The 20,569-nt window shown below is 47.1% G+C and overlaps 1 protein-coding gene across 8 annotated transcripts in view; it reads left to right on the top strand.

Moving 5' to 3' along the window:
- The window catches only part of ARNTL (aryl hydrocarbon receptor nuclear translocator like), a 107,978-nt gene that overhangs the window by 10,161 nt on the left and 77,248 nt on the right, over positions 1–20,569 (top strand). For 2 of the 8 annotated variants that reach the window (XM_005215980.5, XM_059874773.1), the window contains exon 1: positions 8,918–18,773. The exons of the other annotated variants lie outside the window; for them this stretch is intronic. The gene's annotated coding sequence lies outside the window, so the exon portion shown is untranslated. Of the gene's footprint in view, positions 1–8,917; positions 18,774–20,569 lie in introns of those variants that run through there. 8 annotated transcript variants of the gene reach the window in all.

Raw genomic sequence — 20,569 nt, 5'->3', positions numbered from 1 at the left:
TGAGCCACATCAACTAAAGAAAACTTCCTGTGTATTTCTTTGGGTGTAGTACTATACATTTCTTTATTCAATTGAGAGATATCTGAAGGGCCATATACCAGGCACAATGCTAGACCCAGAGGAAGAACAGAAATAGTTATGGCCAAGGAGCCTGCAGTTTTATCTGCATATAGAGGATAATCCAAGGCCACATACAATGCCAATATAGATGATCTGTAATTGCTACAGGATTTCAGAGACTAGAAAGCTCTTTTTGAGTTACTGTGGTAGGGAGGAAGCTTTGTGGAAGTGATCAAATCCAGACTTTTAAGGATGTGTAGAATTGAGATTCACAGAAAAGCGTAGCACAGGTGTTTCCAGGGACTAGGTAGGTGGGAACATAGCATATCAAAAGCACCGAGGTGGGGATGACCAGTTTGTATTCACGGACACAGACTTGCGTGGAATGGAGGGTTTTTCATTTCAGACGACAATAATTACTAACACATCGAGAGTACTTATGATGTCCTTCATACTTCATATATATTATCTGATCTAATGCCTACAAGAGCCCATGAAGGAGATACTATTATTAGCATCATTTCAGAGATGAGGAAAGTGAGGCACAGAGTGATCTAGTAACCGTCCTAAGGTCACATAGCTAAGAAGCAGCGGATCCAGGATTAAAAACTAGACCATAGAGACGTGTGACCAGTGGAAGCCTCTGTCTCCCATTGTCCTCCAGATGCAGGATTTGGGTTTGGTTGGGAGTTTTAGAGTCACGAGCTGTAAGTGGACAAGACTGTAGTCTACTCCTTCATTTTGTAGAAGAAACTCAGCAACCTTAAATGGCAAGTCACCATTTACCTAGTGAGGTAGAGACTGGTAGAGAACCAGTGAGGTGGTTTCATTATGATTAGGGTTTTTAGTGATGTGAAATTATTCTTCTCAGGTGGCGCTATGGTAAAAAGCCCACCTGCCAACGCAGGAGATGTAAGAGATGTGGGTTCGATCCCTGGGTCGGGAAGATCCCCTGGAGGAGGAGATGGCAACCCACTCCAGTATTCTTGCCTGGAGGATACCACGGACAGAAGCACCTGGTGGGCTACAGTCCATAGGGTCACAAAGCATCGGACACGACTGAAGCAACGTACGCATAAACATGAATCCAGTGTGAGTGTTCCAGTTGGATTGGAGCAGAGGGACTGACTGCAGCAGAGACGGGATGGGAGGCTACTAGCTGAATCCAGACAGAGATTCAGCTGAGTGGAGCCAGAACTGGGAATTAATTGTCAATTATGTTAATCGGCATGGCTGTTTTCAGCCGCCCTTTAGAATTTAGAGTGTGGGGAACATCTGCCTGTGTGAGTGGCTTTCAAGTATGTGAATCTGCAGTGTATTGTGACCGTGACACCTTGGTTAATGACTTCTCGAGAAGCAAAGCACCATTATGGAAGTCAGATGTTTAAAAACAAATACCCACATTTGCCAGGAAGGTTCCCTGATTAGAAATGGGATAACCTGCATTCTAGGCTGCTTCCAACACCTAAGCATCAGATTGTTGTTATTTAGTCACTAAGTCGTGTCCGACTCTTTTGCAACCCCATGGACTATATCTCTCCAGGCTCCTCTATGGGATTTCCCAGGCAAGAATACTGCAGAGAGTTGTCATTTCCTTCTCCAGGGGATCTTTCTGACTCAGGTATCAAACCTGCATCTCCTGCATTGGCAGGCGGGTTCTTTACCCCTGAGCCACCAGGGAAGCACCGGATAGCCTAAGCCAGAAACTTAACGTCTCTAGCTGTGACTAATTCCTTATCTGTGGAACAGGTATAAATTCATATCCAGCCCCTTACAGTGTGGTTCTAATGCTGGAGTAAGATAAGAGCTGTAAACTTGCTCCCTGGTTGTAGGGAGCAGAAGTTGTGGTTTTAACAGTGAAGGTGTACCAGCCTTTCAGGCAGAGCCTGAAGGGCACAGAAGTTCTCCTGCCTCCAGGGTGTGTTTAGGGATGCGGCGCTGTCCACCAGATGGGTGCTGACTAGCCTCACTTTGCTGGGTAGGGCCATATTTCAAAGATAATGGTATATTTCACCCTTAGAAACAGGGGAACTAGCCTGGGCGTGGATAGAAAAGTTAGGCCAGACATGCTAGTTAATCTGTACTCCTCTGTGCACACCACTCAGGTTAGTGATGGGCTGCTGTGAACTGGAAAAACCAGTGTCAGGATCCAGCCAGCTGGCCAGTTGGGCATTCTTAGATATTTCACCTGTCCTGGGTCAATAGGCAGAAATCCAGAAGAACCTTGATTACTTTGGAAACTTAATGAGTGAGCCAGCATGCTGCCCTGATGATACTTGGTTACAAAGCTTGTGGCAGTCTTGACATGAAGGATTGGAGATTTGCCGAATCTTAATTTTTGTTAGTATTGCATGATGTATTTATTATTCATAATAATAATTATAGCATACTTAACCTCTGAGTATTTACCCTCTGCCGAGAACTACGCTAAGGGCTCACGTGACTTTTCTCATTGAATACTCACAATAGCCCTGTCAGGTGGATTCCCGCTTTCTAGTTAGGGAGACTGAGATCCAGTGCCTCTGATGGTCCAGTGAGTGGAAAAGCCAAGATTCAAACTCAGAACAATCTCCCTCTTACCTGCTGCAGTCTTCTTCCTCTCTTTTCCTGGGACCCTAAAATGCTTCCTAAATCTGGTTTTGAGGTTTCTGACAGCACAGTGGGTCTTTGGAAGGCATTTTTGGTTGATAGTGACTCTGGCTCACCACGGCTCTCCCTCCTTCACAGCCCATGGCTGGCATCTGGCAGCTCTTGCCGACTGCCCTGTGGCTCGTGAGCAAAGGATGCCAAAGATGAATGCGTCGGATTGACTAACTATTGCTGGCTAGTGCAAGTGGTGGTGGTGGGGGCGGGGGGTTTGGGGGAAGAGAAGAATGATGAAACAATTGCTCTGGGTCAGTTTCTCAGAAAGTGACAGGGTGGTTGGTAGCCTGCTGCATTTTCATGTTGATGCCCATCAAGATCTCCTTATGAAAGCCTGTCTTGAAGTCATGGTCCTGATAACAATGCCATGCACCTCTCATGTGTGATTTACAAAGCAGTTTTTACCTCTGTTGTCTTGTCTAGTCTTAACCACAACCTTACAAGGAGAGGTGTTACAAAGTCTCGTTTTGCATACTGGAAATATATAAAGAACTTAAACTACTGTCCAGGGTCCCGAAGTTAGTCAATGGCAGAGTCAGGCTTAAACACCACTTTTCTGACAACTTCTACTCTCTTCCCAAGTTCCTCTTCACTTACTCTGTTGGAGACATTCTTAAATGTTCTGATTTACTATATTCAGAGGCCAGCAGGAATTATTAGGGTGAAGTATGTTGTGTTGCGGAGAAGGCAATGGCACCTCACTCCAGTACTCTTGCCTGGAAAATCCCATGGATGGAGGAGCCTGGAAGGCTGCAGTCCGTGGGGTTGCTGAGGGTCAGACATGACTGAGCGACTTGACTTTCACTTTTCACTTTCATACATTGGAGAAGAAAATGGCAACCCACTCCAGTGTTCTGGCCTGGAGAATCCCAGGGATGGGGGAGCCTGATGGGCTGCCGTCTATGGGGTCACACAGAGTCAGACACGACTGAAGTGACTTAGCATAGCATAGCATGTTGTGTTGCACACTATGCTGTTACTGAATCCAAATAAGTAGATAGTCATGTGATTGGTTGTTGTGTTTGGTTTAATTGATTTGCACCTACTTTCAGTGGTACGGAACACACATAGATCTTCTGTGGTGTATCTTCTGTGGTGTATTACTGGACCATCAGCTCTTCTAGCTTTAGAAGTCCCAAGGCTTTAAGAGATGATAAAATGTGGAGTTTACATAATTTCTTTACAAAGTTGACCAGTGAGTTCTTGGTTGGGAACACACGCTCTCATTATCACATTGTTTCCATGGAGAAATGAGTCTTGATTCACGTGATTCCAGCTCTCTGTGCCTTTTCTAGGAATGGAGTGAACTGCTTTAGGAGAGAGGACTGGTTGTGTTATCACTTAGAGATCTCTCCCCTCCTGTTACTACAGGAGGCAGGTTTGTTTTTCTGGGCCCTCTCGATTTTCCTGTGACCTGAACATAAGTCATCTTTGAGATAATTTCATTTGAAGTAATTTCCTTTTTGAAAGGTTTTCCATGAAATAAACCTGAATGCAATACTTACCACACAGTTTTGAACATCCCCTTTAAGGTATTTCATCAGAGACAAAGGGCTTTGCCAAGAGAATGTAGAACTGATTTCACTTAAGCTTTTTGTGTCGATTGGGACACAGAGCACATTCCTGTCTTAGGGAGATCCACAGGCACGTTGGCTGAATTTGGGTGGAAGCTGGCTTCTTTTCACATACGCCAGTTTAGAGTAGATAGTGATCCAGTCCCACTGCCTTCAGTGCGTGCCTTCCACTTGGTCGCTGACGGTGGAAGCCTTGCTTTGTACCATCTCCCAGGGGAAGAGGATCAAGGAGTCATACATGCAGTCATCTTAAGGGCAAGACCTGGAAGTCGCTTATTCTTTTATCCCAGTGGCCAGAACTTAGTCATATGGCTACATTTACCTGCAAAGGAAGCTGAGGAAGCTCTCAGGAATACAGCAAAATCTACTTTTCGGGTGGAAAGGAGACTGAACAATGGAGGAGGCTAGCAGTGTGCTACAGGGTGGGAAGGAGTGAATGGGGTCTGCAGCTCGTACCAGGAAAGCTGGAAAGGTACCCGAGTCCAGAGTCAGAATATAAGAAGACCCCCAGAAACCAGGATACACACAGCCATTTAGTGATCAGGGGAACACATTGCTCAGAAACTGGGCAGCCAGGTAGAACCCAGGTGCTGCAGGGAATATGAATAATTTAGAAGACTTCAGTTGACAGTAAAGAAATTCACCAGCAGAAAGAGCCCTGGATGAGGAGTCAGAAACCCTGGATTTGAGTCTAGCTCTTCCGTGTCATAACCTGGGATAAAATAATCCAGTGAATGTTCAGTTTATCCGTCTAGAATATGGGAACAGTGGTGGTGACCTTTCTATCTCCCAGGCTTAGGGTGAGGATGATGGACGCGGAAGTGCTCTGCAAACTGCAGCTCCATGGCAGTGAGCACAGCATCTGTGTTATTCACCTTTGTGTCCCTAGCATCCAGCCCAGTGCCTGGCATGGACACATTTGTTCAATGAGGTGTGAACTAGTATGAGAGGTGGAAAAAAATACGTTGTGCTACAGAGCTCCTGAGCTTGGACGGTCTTCTCTGCTAGGTGGAACAGTTCTTCTACTCTCCACTGGCCAAGACCTTGGACCTACATGTAAAACCAGGAACCTCACCAGGATGCAGGCAGACAGTAGGACAGCTCCCAACCGGGAGGCGTATGACACATAATATGTCCTTTGCAGGGTGATTTGTTTACTCTACAGTTTAGGTCACAGAATACGGCAAAACTGGAGATAAGACTTTCATTTGATGTCACGGTCCATGAATGTGCACTGATCATTTTTAAATGGTTTAGTTCATCTGCAGATTGGAAGATAAAACTTTACCAACACCACTAAAACTTGATTTTTTGCTTCATAATAATAAGATCCAGTTATAAAATTCTTCTGTTGATTTGAAAAAATGTGCGGCTTTAAAAAAATATTTCTTGAAAATATGGTATAGGTAAGAGGATATAAAGATGAATTTAATGTTTCTGTCTTATGGGCCATTGTTAAAATCACGATCTTAACAATCGTGATTATTTTTTTTCCTTTGCTAGTAAGGAAATGGGGACTCAATGAAATAATCAGTTTTGCTTTTTTTTTTTAACTTCACAAATGAATAACTTTTATTCATTGTGTTATTTAATTTGTATATTCACTAAGGGTGGACTTCTTTCTTGGAACCCAATGAAGTGTTTTTAATGAACTTTACTGGCAAAAGTCAGGAATTGAAATTGTATTCACAGTATGCCCTCAACTGTGTTAAAATTTCATTCATAGAAGAAGGGAAATACACCAGAGTGTTAACAGTGGCTCTCATCTTGTGGAATTATAGGTAATTTTTATTCTCATCATCTTCTCTGCAGTTTCCTATTTTTCAACAATGAGCATGTATTACTTTTATAGTCATAAAGGGCCAGTTAAAAATTAGTCCCACAAATTAATACTCTCCAGCCAAATCAAATTAACGCAGACCTATCCAGCTTATTTTCTGACTGAGGCATTTAGGAACTTGTTATAAAGAGGATGTTTTGCTTCTGGAAATTAACATACAAAGTTAAGTGTTTATAATATGTTAGGCAAGATGTCCTGAGTAAAGTGGTCATGATTCCAGCTTGTAACTCATCCAGCCCGGCATTTTTCATGATGTGCCTTGAATTAGCTGGCCTTTATTATGGTCATCAAAGGAGATGAATTTTGCAGGTTTCCCACTCGCTGTGTGTTTTGTTTTTTTTTCCTGTCCTATACTCCTGTGTGCCTCAGGTACCTCTGAGGCTATTGCTCTGGGATTGAGCAGCCCTGTCCTGTGTTCTCTCAGGACCCTTCCGTTTCTAGTGTCCCCTCCATCTGCTCGTGACTTTGTAGATTTGGTTGTGGCTTCTTTCCACCACCATTTTTAAAGAGTGATTGTTATCCTTTTCCCTGTAGCAGCTTCCTCTTTCTCCTCGTGGCTCAGGTGCATGGTCTGAGCCATGCTCCTGGAGTGCAGTGGGGAGGATGAGTCAGGACGGCCAGGGCGGAGTAGGGGCCCTGAGCTAGCTGAGAGCTTTGGGGGAGGCACTAAGTGGTCCATCCAGCACTTAGCTCACTCCTGGCAGGACAGGTTCAGCCTCAGCTCTTCGAGATGAGTGCTTGGTGTTTGAAGCCAGGCAGTCCCCAAGCCGTGTATTCAGCTACGGTCCTGCAGTGTGGTAGCCACTGCTGTAGATGCTGGCTGGGGGCACAGTGATGAGCAAGGCATTCCTGGCCTCTGGTCCCTGAAGCTTTCATTCGGGTGGGAGAAACAGTTCACAGAGAAATAAGTGATAAAGATAATTACAGATTGTAAGTACAGCCCCAGAGGTGCCCCCATTTGTAGTAGAGCAGGAAGGTCCGGTGTTGGGATGCTTCCAAGGCCTGCCTCTTTCTGCATCCTCAGTTCTTACTGGTGCAGAAGGAGGAGATGACAGAGACCTCTGAGCTGCTTCTCCCATTCTGTCAGCCTGGGCCAGCCAGCGTCCACAGGTGGAGGAAGCAAAAGTTGAAGGCGTGAACTAGGGGCTGGCTCTTTTGCCCCTCCCCTTTCCATTGTCTGGATTACCCAAGTGCATGTCCATCCTTTCTGAACAGTGATGAGCCAGTTTGCACACAGGAGTCTAGATTTATGCATGCCCGAACTTTTGTCTAAAGACAGGCTTACATTTTCTCCATAACTCTCAACTTGGAATGAGGACCAGCTTCTCGTTGTCCCTTCAGTGGGACATTGGGCTATTACCTTCAGGAAACTGGTTTCAATTAACTTCACTGGGTTTCCCCATCATCCAGCCACCCCCAGTCCTTTTGCTAACAGCTGAGTCTGACCTTTGCATGCATTTGGAAGAATTCACTGAGCCGTTGTTACCCTTTCTGAAACTCTTGATGACCAGCTCTCGCAGGACCTTTCCGCCTCACTACACGCTTGGTCTTAGGCTGCCCAGAAATGCTTGGAGGTGGGCAAGTGAAAACAGTTTTCCTGAACATCCTTGTTGAGTCGTCTTTTGTATTTGATTTCTCTGTCAGGGTAGGACTCAGCCATTCGTCCTGCTCTTTGTGTCCCCTCCTTTTGAAAACTGGGACACACAGGTCCCTCACCCCCGTGGAGACTCAGCCTCGTTCCTCCACAGACGTTAGGACTGCTTTTCTGACCCTACTTCTCCCATCTTCCTGCACAAAGAACAAAGCCTTTGAAGCTTTTCTCATGCCTGTTTGATGCAGTACAGAAAACCAGGAGGTTATCTGCCTTCTGAAGGGGTCTGGGGACTCACTTGGCTTCCAGTGCACCCCCCACCCTCTCCCACCCACAGTGGTGCCGTTTAACCAGAGAAACAAGTCATTCATGCAGTGCTCAGCTAACACTCCTACCAGGGCCTCCTTGGGAGGCTCTTGGTTGCTAAATTCAGTTTTCCTGGGTGGGTGGGTGGGTGGGGGAGAGCTTGTTACTATTCTCATTCTTTTGGTGTTGTTACCATTCCTTTAAAAATAGACCCACATACATGCATGTGTGTATGTTTATGTATCTCCTTCTACTCATCACAAAGGGCTTTGCAGTGAGTTGAGCCTCAGGAGGCCTGGCTGGCTCACATTTTGTAAAGTTTTGTTTAAGCCTTAGCTTCATAATTTTCCCTAGTTTCTGAGATAGCGCTGGATCCACTGTATTAGGCCTCCAGGAAAGAATACAGTCATTGGCTCCACCCCTTGAGTTCACAGTCTTGGGGAGGAAAGCCTTTCACTACCTGCCTAGTGCCTGCGGTTCTGTCCTGCTCACACAGCTCTTAGACATCATCCACACGGAGAATGTTGTCCAGAGCGCTGGGGACTCAGGGACAAGGCACCTCTTATAGTCTTTCCAGCCCGGGCATATCTGCAGACCTCTTTCTCCTTGGCCACAGTGTGGTAAAGTGCCTCCAGTTTGCTCTGAAGTAAGCAATATTATTTTAAAAAGTTGAATCTCAAAGCTGCCCCCAGGTGGTCCGAATGGCTGCCATCTCCTCTTGCATTTTGATGGATTAATAGGGTCTCACTGGCCACACCTGCTGAAGAGGGAGGAGGAAGGGGTCCTCCACCTTCCAGGGCCAGGCCTGGATGAGGCTGCAGGGATGAGGGAGTCATCCCTTCATTCGACATCAACTGAGGGTCTACTGGTCGCCTGGCACAATGGGAAGCCGCTGGAGTGCTGAGAGCAAGAAACTAGTATCTAATCTCTGTTGTTCAAGGACTCTTCTGATTGTCTGTAGACTGAGGTAGGGATGACAGGCGTGGAGAGGGAGATGGGTTGGGAGGTGGTGGTTCTGGTTTGGGCAACGGTGCTGGCTTGGACACTGCTGGTAGGCAGCCGTGTGGGAGTGGCCAGGGCACAGACAGGCCTCACTAGCTGCCCTGGCTATTTGCCCCCATGTGCCAGCCCTGCCTCAACCTTCCCCAGACCATGAGCCTGTCCTTCCCCAAGTATGCCAGCCCTGCCAGTCTCCTGTTCCATGGCTGATGCTATTCACTCCCCCTGGAATGTTCTCATCCCCCACTTCCCACTCCTGGCCAGTCTGCCACTGCCCAGGCCAGAACCTTGGGCTAGTGACCAGATCTCTCTGGAGCCTAATCTCTTCATCTGTGAAAGAGTGAGCATTGCACCGGCCTCACGGGATTGTGAGGATGTGAGATACATAATTGAGTGTGTTTATTACAAGTAGCCTCCCAAGCAGTCTCCTGCTTCCAGCCTGCCTCCTGACTGTACTCTTGGCCCATGATCCCAAGAAGAGGAGATCAGCTCAGGTCATGCCTCAGGCTCAGAACCCTCTTGACAGCGGCTTCCTATCTCACTCAGAGGAAAAGCCTTCTCCTGGCCCACAGGGCTTCCTAGTACTTCTCTCACCTCATCTCCCACCCCAGGGCCCGGTGAGGATTTGAGCAGACTGGGTTCTGCATGACGCACTGTGGTGCATGTGTGTTGCGCCTTCTTGAGTCGTGCAGTGCACAACATGTGTAGCTGTCCACCTCGATCCTGCCTGCCCCTCTCTCGCTTCTCTCCAGCCATTCTGGAGCCCTTGCTATTCTTCAGACACACCAAACATGCTTCCTGTCCAAGCTCTTGCCAGTGAGCACCCCTGTGACCCAAATGCTCTTCCCTAGATACCCCTTTGGCTGTTCATTCAGCTTCTCCAGGTCTTTTCTCTAATGACACCCTGTGTAAAGTTGTACCACCCAGCATACTGCCCCACCCCCATGTTTCCCTTTTCCCTTTTTTGCTTTCTTTTTCCTCTTAGCTCTTATCACCATCTAACATATAATACATTTTACTTATCTGGTTTATTGTCTGTCTTTTTTCAACAGGATCTAGGTTCTGAGGGCTGCAAATTGTGTTTATTTTGTATTTATCTGGAGTGCCTAAATTAGAGCCTGACAGGTAGTCCGGTCCTAAATGAACGAGTGAGTTTGCGACAGAGCAAGTGAAGTGTCTGGCGCAGCGCTCAGCTTACAGTCAGCACCCAGTACGTGGGGACGGCTGTTGTGTTTCTTGTTGATTACCCCTCAGGGACCAGCTCACGTTCGGCTCTCTGTGAGCCCTTCCCCACCCCTTTCTCGGCTGAACTGAATCTTGCTGCCTCTCTTCCTTGCTTTTCTTCCCTCTGTGCCTTCTCTCTCTGGGTGGCATTTGTCATGCTGCATTAGTGAGGCTTATCTCACTCCTTTCCTTGTTTGACTTTGAATTCCTGCAACGCTAGTGTGTCTGAATTTGTGTCTTTGTGCCCTTTGCCTGCCATTTGGCACAGAATAGGAGCTCAGGAAGTGCTTACTGCAAGTGGGATGCTCTTGAATATGCCAAGATCCTTACCAGCTGTCCTGGCTCCAGCATCACTGCCTAACGATCTGTTCCCAAGGAGAGAGGTCAAGGGAGAATTTGACAATTGCTTAAATGACGGACTCTCTGATGGTGTGTTGCAAGTAGATTTGGGGAGAGAAGGCCCTCCTGTGCATAGCCCTTTGGATAACAGTGTCAGGATGAGCTGCTTGTTCCATATTTGAGATCCTGGCTCTTTGGCTACTTAGACCCCAAAGGGTTGGGTTCTTTCAGTGGAGATCAGTGTATTTGGAAGAAAAAAATGAGAAAAAGCTTCAGCTGGTGCTTAAGGGCATTTGGGTGGTGAGGGGAGCATGCCTTCTGAAGGTGGCGTAAGGAACGAGCCCCTGCTTAACCTGGGGAAGGGAGTGGGTGCCTTAGGAGCCCTGGTCAGGTAGGTGGTTTGGGCTCCACGAGGGAGACCTTACATGCTAGGCAGGGAGTTTGGTCTCTTGTATTGGCAGGAGATGTTCAGATTGGGGATTCTAGTGGAGGTAGGGGTAGGAGTCAAGGGGGATGGGAGCTGTGGAGAGGAGCTCTGGAGTCTTTCTCGTGTCCAGAGATGGTCCTGTGGGACCCACAAGGTGGCACAGCAGTGCTGGAGGTCATGGCTTCAGGGACCAGCAGTGATACCCACAGGGCAGTGAGCTTCAGCTGAACCAACAAAGTGCAGGAGGCTGAGAGGTTAGAGGCAGGGGTTTGGCATGGGCTGGGGTACAGGAGGGGGCAAAGTAAGAAAATCTCAATTAACAGGGCCAGAGGGGCTGGTGGTAGGAAGATGAGAAGCCTGGGCACGGGGCAGGGGCCTGCTGAGGAGTAGAGAATGGAAGATGGGAAAGGCACCCCAAAGCCAAGGTGTCACTTCAGGAATTCCATCCCAAAGCGGGCAAGGGGAATCGAACCCTTCCATTGCAGAATGAATCAATCCCTGCCTGAGAGAACAACTTTGAAACCCCTGAAGCCTTGGCCTTTCCACAGTGTGGCCCCTGAGGGCCTCTTCATATCCCTCTTTGGGGGCTGTTGTTGGTGTCCTGGGGCCTTCCTGCCCTGATCTGGTTGGCTCACCTGGTCATAGTCCATTGCTTCTTTGTCATCGTGCAGGGCCAGTTGGTCTGACTTGTCAGTTGTCTGGCACCAAGTTGCTCTGCGGAAGAGCTATAAACCCAGAGACAGGCAGGCTTAGATTCAAGTGTCAGCTCAGCCCCTAACTCTCTGTGTGGCCTTGGCTAAGATACTTGTTCTCAGGGGGCTCAATTTCTTTATCTGCCAGGCTATCAGCAAACAAGCTAAATCCCTGGGTTCTAGGCTAGAGCCCCTTAAATCCCTCCTGCCTTGGGGCAGGATTAGCCTCAGAGGATTGGAAAGGGCTGAGCCTTCTGGTGGGAGCCCCGTGGAAAGGCCAAGGCTTGACTTTAAGCATCTTAGGGCTTTGAAACTTGTTCTCTCACCCAGGGATTGATTCATTCTGCAATGGAGGGGTTCCCGTTCCCATTCCCCTCGTGTGCTTTGGGATGGAATCCTGAAATAACTTTGGCTTTGGGGCACCTTTCCCCTCGTCTGTTCTCTACTCCTTAGCAGGGATCCTGCCCCATGCACAAGCTTCTCATCTTCTTACCACCAGCCCCACTGGCCCTGTTAACTGAGATTTTCTCTTAGCCTTCCCTTAACTTTCCTTGCTTCTGACTTCAAACTCTGGGCCTTGTCTGCCCAGCTGGGGCAACCTTAGTGGCAAGAACACACATCCTACACTTAGCATCCCATTTCCTCTTAAGACAATACTTTCAGCCTTTTTCCACATGGCTCCCTCATTCCAACATGCTTCTTTAAGATGGCTGTGTAATATTCTATTAAGGGAATGCCTTCATTAAGCCATGAGTTTGTTATGGGGCATTTTGATTACTTCTAATTTTTGCTCTTTCCGCTAATGCTGCATTAAGCCATCTTTGTATATTACAGAATCGTTTCATTAGGTTGGCATTTATCTAGCTAATGGCGATGGCCCAAGATTAGATAAAGAATCAGATTTTTTTTTTCCAAGAAGAATATCCTGAGAATATATTCAAATTTTACTTTAAATGCTAGGAAGGTCTTTGTCGTGTTTTCCATGATTGAAGAAGCAGGGTAACGGTAATGTGAGATTGGACGTAAGGAAAAGGCTGTGTATTTACAAGTAATACATGGCTTGTTTGTTCTTATGGAGGTGAGCCCCATATATCCTCTTAAGGAGTAATCTGCCTGTAGAAAATTGAGGAATTATGTGTCCGTGTATCTTTGGCATTTTGTTTAAAACAATAACAAAATAAACAATGATCTCTTCTTGAGGATGTTTTAGAGAAATAGCCTAAAACAAGAAAAAGTGAATAGGATTTTTGAGGGAGAAACCATGTCTGCCTAAGACAGAGTGAGCCTGTCTTCTTTGCAGTGGAAGCAGATTGCCAACTTCCTGAAAAGGTTTTGGCTTTTTGTTGGCCACTCTTGCCTGGAAAATCCCATGGATGGAGGAGCCTGGTAGGCTGTAGTCCATGGAGTCGCTAAGAGTTGGACACGGCTGAGCGACTTCACTTTCACTTTTCACTTTCATGCATTGGAGAAGGAAATGGCAACCCACTCCAGTGTTCCTGCCTGGAGAATCCCAGGGATGGTGGAGCCTGGTGGGCTTCCCTCTGTGGGGTCGCACAGAGTCGGACACGACTCAAGCGACTTAGCAGCAGCAGCAGTAAATGGCTAGAATGAAACAGAGAAACAGATGTCACTCACTTGGTCCCTCGTATTCTTTGTAACTTGACATCTGTATTGGGGTGATGGGGAAGGCTTCCTCCGTCCTGCTGATCTGTTGTTGATTTGGTCTCTGTTGATTGTTATATAGACCCAGGCTCCAGACTTTGCATTTCAACATAATCCAGCAAATGTTGACTGAGTCTTTACAGTGAATAAAGTTACAGGGGATAAAAACTTGGGAAGAAAAAAACCCAATGCACCCCTGTTTCTGAGGAGCTTATGAACTGGGAGTGGGATGGTAAGACAAGTCTAAAATTAATGACTGCTCAGACTTCCCTGGTGGTTCAAGTGTTAAGAATCCACCTGCTGATGCAGGAGACACAGGTTCGATCCCTGGCTGGGGAAGATTCCACATGCCTCAGGGCAACTAAGCCCGTGTGCCACAACTACCCACCCTGTGCTCTAGGGCCCATGCTTTGCAACAGGAAAAGCCACTGCAATGAGAAGCCTGCTCACCGCAACTGGAGAGTAGTAGCCCCTGGTTGCCACAACTAGAGAAAACCCACGTGCCAGCAAGAGACCCATCTCAGCCAGAAATAAATAAAAATTTTAAAAAACTAAAATAAAATTAATGATTACTCAAGAGAGATTAAGAAGAGGGCTCTGGGAGAAGTCAGCCCGACCCTGTTAGAGAAAGGAGGTATTCCATCTCATTGGAAAGCTGGGGTGGGGGGTTACAGAAAGGTGTTTAAGAGTGGTTACTCCTGCCAGCACCCTAAGGACTGGCTGAAATAGTGCCTGGACATATCCAGCGAAGATAAAAGGCCTGAGTAGAGGAAACTGAGGCAGAAGGACAGGGTATATGTTTGGGGTTTGGCTTAAACAGTGGCTCGTGTAATAGCAGTCATTGCCAGCACATTATGGAGTGTATCAGGTGTGAGGCATTGTTCTAAGAACTTTATCTCTCTATTAGCTCATTTAATCCCTGCAGTGACCCAAATGAGGTCTTTTATAATCATCTCCATTTTACAGATGAATGGATAGACATAAAACAGTTTATTAACTTCCTAAGACCATAGTGTTATACAACTGAGACCAGACCCAGTTGGTCTGGCTCCAGAATATCTGCTTCTAACCAGAAGGCTGTCCTGCCTCCCATATAGAGGAAGAACATACATGAATTAGACAGGTGGGTAGACACCATATTTTAGAGGCTTGGGGTACCAATGTTTAGAGATGCAGACGTGGGAGAGGGGCCAGAGATGGACATGAAAGGGATCATGGTGGTGGGTTCGGGGGAGTTTGGTGAGAGCTGTGGACGGAGCCTCAGGAAGAAGGAGCTTCAAGGAGGGGTTTGTCAACAAGGCAGAGAGTTCCAGGAGGTGAGATCTGAGGGCATGTCTGAGCCAACCAGAAAGCCTAGAGGGCCTGTGTGGAGGGGTCGGCCAGGCTGCAGACACAGGAGTGTCAGCCCGGGCTCTCCTGACACAGTGCTGTTCGCTCCAAGGAGGCTCTGTATTCTGAAGATGGCGAAGCAAGTGCAGGCACTGGGTATCATTGCCTGTATCTTCTTATTGGTAGAGAGAGGCAGTCATGACAGAGAGGGCAGGTGAGAGCTGGCACGGCTAATTTGGCAAACCCAGTGGCTTTTCTGCAGCCTAATGATTTCTGAAAGCTATTTGCTATGCTCACGCATAAGTGTGACTGCCTCATCTGAATGCTGCAGCAATCGCTGTTTTTCCTGGAAAATTGGGCCCATGTGGGCTCTGTGTGTGGTTTATTTGAGTTCCATTTTTATAGCCTTATTACCTTGTCCTCATGATGCAAGAGGCCTCTCTCTTCTCAAGCTTTGCTGTGAAAATTGTTTCTTAAAAGGCACAGAGTGATCTCTCATCACTGGGGTAGTGCTCTCTCCAGAGCAATGCTTTTCTGCAGACTCGACACACATTTTTCATCACCCCTGACACCAGTTGTCATGTTTTTCTGATCGTTTGCAGTTTACTGAGAACTTTCAGGCAGCTCTTGAATCTCACTACCTAGGTGTTTGCCACAATTTCTTCTAGAAGACTTTGTGCATGTAAATATCTGTTCAGTTCCTTCCTCTCAGGGCCTGACACCCAGTCTTGTCCTCTGGCCTTGAGTTGACAATGTTGGTAATTAGCATTTATGGAGCCTGAGCTATTTCTAGGCACTGCACTAAAAGATTTATATTCATGATCTTAATTATTTCCAGTCTCTATAAAGAAAGTACTGTTACTTCCTCCCATTTTACAGATGAAGAAAATGAGTCTTGCAGAGGGAGAGTAACTTGCCCCAGGTCACACAGTAAATGGCAGAGCAGGCCTCCACCCAGGTCTTTCTGACCTTGGAGCCCATGTAGTCCCATTCATTCATTTATTCATTCATTCAACCACACAGGATTGTTGTTACAACTTGCCAAGCACTATTCTAGACCCAGGGAATACAACAAGGGGAAAAGAAAAGCAAAAATTCCTGCCTTTAGCTTACATTCGTATTTGGAGAGATAGGGGAACAAAAAACAAAATATACAGTATGTTGTATGGTAATAAGGACTCTGGGGAAAAACAAAGTAAGGTGGTCAGCTAAGAAGCGTTGGGAGGATTTTAAATAGAGTAATCGAAGGCCTCATTGAGAAGGAGACAGTTAGTTCAGATAGCAAACAGACATCCCGAATCTCAGTGTGTCAACTCAAGAAAACTTTTATTTCTCATAGAGAAAAGTTCCAGTGGGGCTGCTCCTGGTTAGCAGGCATCCTTCCTGATGGTTGTTGAGGGACCCATACTCCTTCTATCTTGTGTCTCTGTCAAGGCCCTCAGATTCCTTTCCATTCAGCTGAAAAAGAGAGAGGACTTTGGGGACGTTTTTACAGGCCAGTGTGGAAGACGCCTTGCATCCCTCATACTCAGAACTCAGTCACATGTGTACTCCTGACTGCAAGGGAAGCTGGGAAATGTAGTCCAGCCATGTGCTTACAAGTAAAAGGAAATGGATTTTGGTGAACTCATAGAATGTGGGCTTCTCTGATGGCTCAGCAGGTAAAGAATCCACCTGTAATGCAGGAGACACAGAAGATGTGGGTTTGATCCCTGGCTTGGGAAGATCCCTGGAGGAGGAAAATGGCAACCCACTCCAATATTCTTTCCTGAAAAATCCCATGAACAGAGAAGCCTAGAGGGCTGAAAAATCTTGTGAACAGAGGAGTCTGACAGGCTCGCAAAGATGGATAAGCTCCTAGTATAGTGTATAGTGAATGGGGTGAAGAAGTTGGTCATGGGTTTAGCTGGGGAAGACAGTCAGGCTTGGGAACAGCGGGTAAAGGTGGACAGAGTGGCTGGGGTGGAGTGAGGAGAAGGTGAAGACGTGGTGGAAAGTGAGGGCAGAGAAGTAAGGGGGCCAGGCCACCAAGGTCATTGTCAGGACCTGGTTGCTTTGTGAGTGACAGGGACTTCAGCGTTTTGAAAGAGGAATGGCATGATCTGAGTCATATCTTGAAAGGCTCACTGTGCTGTGTTGAAGGAGGACTCAGGGAGAGAAGTTGAGTCTGTTGGCATTATCCAGTGAGTGATGAGAGCAGCTAGGTCCCGAGTGGAGGAGGTGGTGGTGGAGATGCTGGGAAGTGGTTGGATTTGAGCTCTGTTCTGAAGGTAGAACAGGTTTTGCTGTAGAATGGGTGGTGGGGTGGGACCGAAAGAGAGGACTCAGGATGGTTCTGAGATTGTGGCTTTTGCTTTATGACTATTAGACTCAACTTTCAACCCTTAGAAGTAAAAAGAGGGGAAGAGTTTTTGGAAAAAGGTATCCAGACACCCTCTGGGCCTGACCTATCTCTCATAGCCTCTTCTCCTCCACAGTACTTCCTTCAGCACAGATAGGCAGTTCTTTTTCACAATGAGCTTTTAGACAGCGCGACTGGGGGAACATCTGTGGTTCCTCTCAGCACAGAGTCCGGAGGGGACAGCACTGTCAGGGGTCTCATGTCATTACCGGGGGTCTTCAGGCTGAGCCTCAGGGCCCCTCCCTCAGGCTGATGTGGAAGGCGCCCAATTTCCCTCTGCGTGATAGAGAGGAGCCTGCAGAGGCCATTTCCAATCCATGCTGTGTAATGTAAGAATATAACTGTTTTGGAGTGGGAGCAGAAACAGCTTCCCTGGTTCTTGGCAATCATGACCTGCCAAGGCAGAAATGAGAGAGGGAATTTTTTAGTGGACGATGCTCCCACTAGGAGCATAAAGGGAAAGAAAGTCTATCTTAAACAGAGCAGAGTATGAGCTGTGGCAACAAATATTGCCTGTCTTCTAGGTGCTGGGCACTGGCTCAGTATTTTGGTTTCATTGGAGAGGGAAACAAATATATACTGTTCCTGCCCTCCCGGCAGAGTAGACTAGAATGATTTGCTGCAAGAAATTATATTTACACCCAAGTATTCCTTTCTTTTTTTTTTTTAGTGATTGTAAATGATACTATATTTTTAATTTCAGTGTGCACATGTTCATTGCTAGTATACAGGAAAACAGTTGAATTTTTGTTTTTATTTTGTATCCTTCATCGTTGCTAAACTCACTCATTGGTCGTAGGCATTTTTTTTTTTTTTTTTTTTTCTTTTTGGTTATATTCCTCAGGATTTTCTATCTGGACAGTCATATCATCTTCAAATAGAGATGACAGTTTTATTTCTTCCTTTCCGGTCTGTTTTATTTGCTTTTGTGGCCTCTGGTGCTGGCTGGGACTTGGAGCACTTGGTTGAGTGAGAGTGCTAAGAGTGGGCAGCATCGTCTGTTCCTGATCTTGGGGGCAGCATTCAGTCTTTTCACCAGTAAGCGCGTGGTTAGCTGTAAATGTTTTTTTCAGATGTCATTTGCCCTTCGTTGTATGGGCATGGGTGGGACCATGGGCTATTCTGTGGTGTTGGCTGATATAGCGCAGTTATTATCTAAAAGTTGTCTGTCTTGCTGCAGGCAGCAAGCTTTCGTTGGAGCCTTTTTGGTCTGTGCTTGTTGGCATCTCCAGGCTCTTCCATTCCAACTGCCACTGCCACAGTGTCCTTCCTCCGGGCCTGAGGCCCCTCGCTGGACTGCCTTCTTCACTCTGCCTTCAGAGTCTTCTCGCATTCGCTTTGTGTGTCCCGTGCAGGAGTTTTCGTTGTACACAGAAGGATGGGGAAAGTGTGTCTTCTTCATCCTCCTGAAGTGGAAGTGGTTGGAGAAACTAGAGGATTGGGTGGAAGCCAGTATGTGAAGGGCCTTTACATCAGGGTTTTGACTCTGTAGGTGGTAGAAGGGCTCTTGGAAGTTCATCTCTGCCACAGTGTGGAGGGATAGGGAAGGGGAGGGGCAGAGAGACCAGGAGGCTGGTACCTGAGCTCAGGGAGGAGAGGATGAGGTTCTGGACTGTGACAGCAGACATGGGGCAGAAAGAAGAAGGGGGAGTCCACGTGGGCCTTGAGGAAGTCTGAGAAGACCAGGTGAGTCTGAGATTTCTAGCTTGGGCAACTAGCTAGGAGATTGGGAAGGCAGGGGAGGGGTGTGAGTGTAACCCAGTGGGTATATGCTAGGTCTTTTAGAGCATGTCAGTAAGACTGGACTTGCCGTGCTTGCCTTCAGGGCTGACTTCACAGAGGAAGCCTGGCTGCTGTGTAAAAACCCAGGGAGCTCACGTTCTGGGCAGAGGAACCAATGTGGAGAAAGGCACAGATAGAGGAAACATCCTAGGGGGCCTGTTGGGACTCTAGCTCGTAGAGGCATGAGTGGGTAGTTACTGGTTCCATAACTGGGAAGGATGCTGGATGCTGTAGGAGTTCACAAAAGCAGGAGGTTCTGGAATAGGAGCTGACACTGCTGGTGATCCATCTGGCGCCTCCGGTTCATTGTGCGTTAGCATCAGCCTTTCCTACTGCAGACAGGCCTCCCTCCCTGGGGAGGCACCGCTGCTGATAGCCTCAGTATAGCAATTCCAGTGAAGGGAGAACTCCTTTCTCTGCGTTCATATATCAGTTCTAGAGAACGGCTCTGGATGGCCCAGCTTGGGTGATGTGCTTGGCCTTTGGGAGCGCTACAGCACAACTGGCTGTTGGGGGGCGAAGCCTGCTCTAATCTGAGCTGGATAGATCACCCTGCCCGCCCCCCGCCCCCACTGGGTCAAGCAAGACCTTTTTAAGAAGAAAGCAGAATAAAAGTATCTAGGGAAGATAAAAAAAAGAGTATTTACTATGGTTTGTTGTAATATATTTTGAAGAATTTATCACATGGCAATGTAGGAACTCTGTGTGTGTGCTTAGACGTTCAGTCATGTCCTACTCTTGGTGACCCCGTGGACTGTAACTCCTCTGTCCATGGGATTCTTCTAGCAAGAATACTGGAGTGGGTTGCCATTTCCTCCTCCAGGGGTTCTTTCCAACCCAGGGATTGAACCCGTGGCTCCTATGTCTCCTGCATTGGCAAGTGAATTCTTTACCACTAGTGTTACCTGGGAAGCCCAGGAGCTCTTTGGAAAGTTATAAAGCAGGGGATTTGATCAAATTTAGGTTTTCTTAAAATTATCACTATATGAGGTTGTGGTTGAAAATCAGCCAGTGGGGTCCCCAAAGAGCTGGACCCGACTTGTGGCTAAACCATCAATGGGTAGATCTGGGGAGACTGGTTGAGAGGCTGCTGCTGTTGTTCTGAGGAGAACAGATAGGACCTGAGCTACTTCCAGTCCTTCAATTCTTATTTCATTTGGACTTCACCTCCAGCCACAGCATCAGGTACGCCAAGGAGAGAGAGAGAGTCTGGAGGAGACAATCAGGCAGACAGGGCATGGTGAGTGAAGGGGGCTTCAGGAGGACTCACCACCAGCACCGAGCGGGTAACAGCTGTTCTCCAGAAGGCTAACTTTCTCTTTGGAAACGAGTTATGAATTGGTGACAGACTCAACATGTCTTTCTTATGAATTCTTAAGAAATGTGAATGTTAATGGCTTCTTGTGGTATCCTAACTGGGAAAGTAAGTTGATTAATTATATTTTTCTCCTTTTAAGAAGTATCTTTTCTTTAAGGACTCAGATAATAGGAGATATATCAGGACTGCCAGTCATGAAATAGATGGTCGGGAGGGGACACTGGCTGGAAGACGCCCCCCTTGCCCATCAGCCTACCCCGGGGCCTGCCAGTCTACTTTGGAAACACTTGTCCCTTGGGCATTGTCCTTGCTGGGAAAGCTTATAAGACTTTTAACCAAAGAAGTGACATAATCTGTCTTACATCATAACAGACTCTCTCCT

This window comes from Bos taurus, chromosome 15, assembly GCF_002263795.3.
Source record: "Bos taurus isolate L1 Dominette 01449 registration number 42190680 breed Hereford chromosome 15, ARS-UCD2.0, whole genome shotgun sequence".
NCBI lineage: Eukaryota > Metazoa > Chordata > Mammalia > Artiodactyla > Bovidae > Bos > Bos taurus.
This window is presented reverse-complemented; position numbering and strand designations above follow the sequence as displayed.